This window comes from Poecilia formosa, unplaced genomic scaffold, assembly GCF_000485575.1.
Source record: "Poecilia formosa unplaced genomic scaffold, Poecilia_formosa-5.1.2 Scaffold462, whole genome shotgun sequence".
Lineage (NCBI taxonomy): Eukaryota > Metazoa > Chordata > Actinopteri > Cyprinodontiformes > Poeciliidae > Poecilia > Poecilia formosa.
This window is the reverse complement of record NW_006800401.1, coordinates 237801-243800: the sequence shown is the minus strand read 5'-3', so window position 1 is coordinate 243800 and position 6000 is coordinate 237801. Positions and strand designations below refer to the sequence as shown.

The window sequence follows — 6000 nt, the reverse complement described above, 5'->3', positions numbered from 1 at the left end:
AAAGTGTGCAAACAGCTGCAGCAAAAATTCAACTTCCGCTTTCTTTACTCAAGTGTTGCTACAAAATATTAAAAAAATGTTCCTGCATGTTACTGCAGAGATATGATAATACAGGAACTAAAAAAAGAAAAAATAAAGCACAGTGTAGTATACAATTTCACAAAAACTACGCTCTCTCTTTAATTCTCTGAAGCATCTTTCCCAGTTTTGAATGTGAATTAGTGTAAGCTGACACCCCTACAGGCTGTCTTATTTAAAAGACTTCTTTGTCCTGTAGCAGCCCACAAGATCACTTTACTTCCAGGTTTACGAGTCATTCCCCAAATTAAAAATTCAGCGAATGTCGAGCAAAATGCCATCATAACGGGAGATTACCTGTTTCTGGGAAGCAGCTCTCCCTTTGGGTGTGGCACACAGACACCATCTCTGTGTCTGAAACTAAGATCAAAACTTACTCCATCAAAGAGGAGTAGTTCAATCTAACTGTTTACTAATCGCTTAAATATGCTCGTCTTCTGAAATTTACAGTTTTCCTGCTTTTGATGTAAATTTTTCAGTCATCACACACTGACATTATTAATATTCTTAACCTTTTTTGTTTTCCCATTTCTGGTGTTTAAATCCTGTTGCAACTGCACTTTAATGCCTAGATTTTCTTTTAAAGGAGTGTGGTTAAATTCTAAGCTTTTGTCAGCAGACAGCCAGGACCAAATAGTGCTCTGCAGTGCCATCAAGCAGCTTTTATGGGTTTGTCACAGATGTTGCTGATGGTAACGGGCTCCTTAAAACTGATGAGGACAAAGGTTGTGAGTGGTGGAACAAAAAGGTAAATAATAGATGTGTGTTGATTTAAGACAGGTTGAAAAAAACAAAACAAAACATGAAATAATTTCAACTTTACAAATATTGTGTTTATAATTCTTTTTAAAAATGACACAAAGCTGTTAACCTTACATTAAGGACCTGTAAGTGAGCTAACTTACTAACATTGAAGCTTAGGACCTTTGAAAAGCAGAGAGGAGCAGGTGTTGTCACTAAGCCTGTCAAGATAATCAATAAAGCAATTAATTGCATCATAAATGAAAATGAGCACAATAATTTCCGTTTGGATGACGGTTCTTAAAGGGACGGCCCCTTTGATCTTGTAGAAAAGCCGGCACTTTGAGAGACGCTGCAAACGTTTGCAGCACATAGTTGTTAGCTTGCACTACCTGCCGCTTTGGCCTGTTTTCCCTGTCGAAGCTGAACGACTATTATTATTATTTGAAACGCTATTTTGGTCACCGAGACTTCATAATCCATTTTGGTTACTGTTCCAGATGTTTTGTTTTTATTTTTCCAGTTCCAGTGTTAATTGTTCTGAAGATGTTATTTTTGGTCTTTGAGACTATGTGCTTGTATTAATATGTTGCTATTATTGTTATATCTATTGAAAATGGACACAAAATGACAATATTATCATCTTTTGCGATAATTTCTGGGACAATTTAACGTTGAGTGAAAATTATTATCCTCAAAGGCCTAGTTGTTCCATTTCCATATTTTCTTTCTTTCTTGCTTTCATTCTTAGTTTTTAGTTTTGTCAATAATTTTTTTGTAGGTCCCTAATTAGTCAAAGGCAGCATAAAGTCAGTAGCCATTGACTTTTTTCCTAGATTGAAGCTTTGCACTGAGCTCATGTTTCCTTGCTGGTGGAAACACGAACATTTAGCAAGCTCAGGAAGTCGACTGAAATCTGTCTCTGTGCTCATGTCGGCCAATCTGTCTTTGTTTACAGTACAAACCGGAAACGTCACAGAGGAAGAGGAAAAACAAAACTGAAAGGAAAAGAAAAAAAAGCAGCATGCTAGCATATCCAGACAACCTGAGAGTCTAAACAACCCAGGGCCATTTCCTGGCCGCCTCTCCACTCCAATGTTTATGCTAAGTTTCACAGAGGCGAACTAACAAACCTGCCAACATTTTTAACCTTCCCCTGTCATTTATTCCCAATTCCCATCTCTCCTGATATCATCTCCCTCAAATTTTTCTCTTCATTTCTTTAACAAAGTTTGAAAAACACAACATAAAAAAATCCCTCACACAATATTTTGATGTCGCAAAGGACAAAAGATGGATATTAATTATTAACAAACCAGAAAAAGTATAAGAATACGTTTAAAATAAAAAGAAACCAAAACATAAACCTCGTGTCCTGCTTTAATCCAGACCGGATTGCTGGTGTTTACACTCATTTGCAGTTTTTGCCTCTGAGCTCCACCGTAGACTACAGGAAAACACAGCAGTGGTCAGACTGTTCCAGATCAATGGTGAAGGAGAGGGGATAACCAAATTGTTTCCTAGTCTGCGTTTGAATACAAAAGCTATCAAACGAACCGCAACAAAAGCTGAAAGTGTCTCGCTGTGTTTTGCATCAGATAGGAAAATAAAACAGAGTCACTGGCGTGTGTGAGACACTGGGAAAGTTTACTTCAGAACTGGCAAACACTTAGACAACGAGCCATGTCAGGGAAATCAGACAAAACCAACAGGCACTTTAAATATAGACGGAATGTGGATGTGATTTGTTGCCAATTCTCATCCTATACAGGTATATCTCATTTAACCAAAATGGTCATCTATTTCAGCAAAACTTAAGTGAAACACATTTAAATTGGATTAGGCACTCTCACAGTAATGTATGTCAAGCTTTTTACGTTTGTTTTCCGGTGACAATAAATGTGAAACATTTCTCAGCAGTCTCACATGAGCTGAATTCACTCTTGATAACAATCTTGGTCAGAGCTCTCTGGAGGTCCAGCAGATTTGTAGGAATTACGTGGAAAAAGCGCGAGTTTAACTGAATGCAGTAAGTAAGCTATGCTAATGTACAGAAACAACCCAGAACCACAACAGACAAAAGATGCTGACATAGAAGCAACAGAGTATGAAAATGCCTTTATCATTTTAGTAGTTGGATCAGCACTCGGGAAAAGGAGTTGAAAGAACAGATTAAGTCAACCACAGAAGCCTAAAGATTTTAAGAAGTATTTTTTCAGGTTATTGTTTATTCATCCTCTGTGTTTTCAAGTGTTTTATGAAAAAACAAAGCTTAAGAAAATTTGCAATAACGTTACATTATGTCAAGCTAAGCTATGCAGACTCTTTGTCTGCACTGATAAAGATTAGTCAGAGCTACGCATTATATCAAATCGCAATCATCGATATCAGTGTGCACAATATGGCAAAGACAAAGCACTCTGTATGTTTTAGATAGGGGCATTATGCAATAGTGAAGAAACAGCCAGAAAAATTAAGCTGTGCAATTTTCAGCAATAGCATTCTGCATTTTCCTGGTATTGCACAAAACAAGCATTTTTGTATCTTACTCATAATTCTTGCAACGTCATCCTGCCATCTCCAGTGATAAACCACAAAGCATCCTTTGTTAGATCTTAGGCCGTTTTCACTTCTTGGTTTGATTGGTTTCAGCTGATGCAGTTTGTTTTCACGCTATACTTTGTCAAACCAACCAAATATAGAAAAACCCGTTCCCCCTCCTCGCCTGTGGTGGCACTGCACCAAGAACCACTGAAGGAAGCGGCACGAAAACCTCTAAAGGAGACACTGAACCCAACTTTCTTTTTCAGAACATGTAAACAAAAATGGAGAGGCGTTAGATTTTAGAGGATGTTGGCTTTCTCTTTTGCTAGCAAAGACGCTCGCGTTTGTTTTGGGTTGTATTTACCCAAGATGCCCTGCTCCTGCTTTTGGAGTGATCTCCAGGTCGCTTATATCCTCATATGCATTTGAATCGCACCAGAATTCACTTCAGCTGGACCAAGACCTAGGAATGTAGGCAGACCAGAGTTTGCTTTCACACCTTCCCAAACGAGCCGAACTTCCTAGGTAAACAAACTAAGGTTCCATTAAAGCCGGACTACTGCATTACATGAATATACATGTTCAATTTGTGCATGCAGACCTAATACAGTTTTTAGAAAGCATCCGATTCACTGCACTGTTTCGAGAAGTTGAACTGATGCCACAGTGACACGAAACCAGACTGACCGGGCATATGCGGAAGATTTTCTCCCCTCAAAACTGACACATTAGCAAATGAGCATTGCTCCCATCGGGCCACAGTGGCTGTCTCTGTGGGAATGTGTGAGGAGAGATAGTCTGCAGGCAGCTAATTATACAGCACAACCAGTAATGATGTGGGCCGTGGTTACATCTGAGGCCTATCGCTGGAGATGCTCCTAAGCTTCTATATCTATCAATAAAGACTCTTTACAGCCGGGGTTTTTAATGTGTGGGGCAAGACCCCTGATGAGAGAAGTGGGGTTTGAGGGAAGAGGGTGTGTTGTTCTGACAAAATAATCTTATTTATTGCATGGAAGTATTGTCTACCCCGGCCTATTTTTCCAAATTACACAATCAACGAAGACCTCTGTGTTGCATCTGGCGGCATGAAACTTATAAAATATTTGTAAACACTCTACCTAAAACAAGTCATAGAAATAAAAAAAAAAAGAAAAAAGAAATGATTAATTTTGTATACTATGACTAAAGTAAAACGTATTGTTTCAGTTTTGTCCAATAAGGAGGCCTAGAAAATGCTCTTCCTTTTAAGAACAACTGTTTTAAAACATTATCGCTTTTTGACACGTCCAGATACATCCCCGCATCAGATATTGTATTTATGGGGTAGTAGATCTAACAAAGCAGTAAAGTCTAAGTAAACCCATGTCAACGCTGCTAAATCTGTCCAATTATCAGACTTGGGTCATCTATAAACAGAAACTACAACACGCATACATCGGGTGACAATATTCCTCTTCTTCTTAGGTAGGCTGAAAGAGTTCGTCTATAATCACTGCTGTAGATTTACAGACCTAATGAACAGAGTGTGAGTGCTTTACAAACCTGATAGATTAAGTTTGCAACCTGAGTCAGGACTCCACAGTTCTTTCTCATTTTCTGTTCTTTGGATTGCTTACCACGTACATTTTTGGCATTCGGAGAATAAACTTCATTTCCTGGATCACTTCAGTTTCGATTTTTTTTCTCACGAAACGCAGGATAAAAAGCTCAGGCCTGCATCGTTGAAGATGGAACACCAAATAACTTTGACCTCGGACAGATCTTAGTGAGAAGAGCTAAACATGTGGCGGTAAAAAGCGGACTTTAGAGACGAGTCGATGGTGTGAATGGAGATGGACATTGACGGAGATGGAGTGCTGTTCAGTGTGGCGGTATGGGGTTACTCTTTGTTTAAGAAGTCTGAAAGAGCAACCCCGTTGCCATTGTTATCGCAGTTTGTCAATATGTCACTCAGTGACCCTGTTTTAATACACAGCGGAGAAACTTTTCAATTAAAGGGACACAAAAACTGTCAATAAAACCCTGAATCAGGAGACGTGGTCAAGCGACCAGTGCTGTTAAAGTGTTTATGCACAAATGCGTGGCTGTATGCTGGGTTTAAAAAAAAAAAAAGATAATTCAGATTCACACAAAGCCTCCCTCTTCTTCACTGAAATGCTGCATTGTGCTCCTGAAACAGTGCGCTCTTTTTTCTAAATTCAGCTGTCATCAGAGAGTAAAAGAGCAAAGTATGGACATTCCAGTACATATGCAGGCACATTTACACGAGCAAAGAAAAATACAATGGCTCTCCGGTGTTTGCAGGGCTAGGGACCACAGAGGCCTGCAAGTAGCTGAACTTTGCAAATATTTGAGTACAAATGCTTCTAAATGCCTTTTATAACCCTTCCACAGTCTTAAGAGATGACATCCATGTGCGCTTTTACAAGGTTTCTTTTTTGTGTCTGTGTGGTTTTGGGAATTGACGGTCTGAGGGTATATCATATTGTATGATTACTGAATCCTAGATACACTGATATGAAAATTTGGCCCAATATCAATATCCGATATTAATATTGTTGTTATGGCCCCTAACAGACATTTACTCATATTATGCATATATAACTAACCTTTCGACACCATTAAGAACAACCT

The 6000-nt window shown here is 38.8% G+C and overlaps 1 protein-coding gene and 1 long non-coding RNA gene across 3 annotated transcripts in view; one reads left to right on the top strand and one right to left on the bottom strand.

Annotated features, from left to right (window-relative positions):
• Positions 1 to 2064, top strand: part of LOC107833819 (uncharacterized) — a 13182-nt gene extending 11118 nt beyond the window's left edge. The window contains exon 3 of the long non-coding RNA XR_001659590.1: positions 1778 to 2064. This is a non-coding gene — a long non-coding RNA (uncharacterized LOC107833819). The remainder of the gene's footprint in view (positions 1 to 1777) is intronic.
• Positions 1 to 6000, bottom strand: part of mgat3b (beta-1,4-mannosyl-glycoprotein 4-beta-N-acetylglucosaminyltransferase b) — a 53258-nt gene that overhangs the window by 26808 nt on the left and 20450 nt on the right. The gene's annotated exons all lie outside the window — the stretch shown is intronic.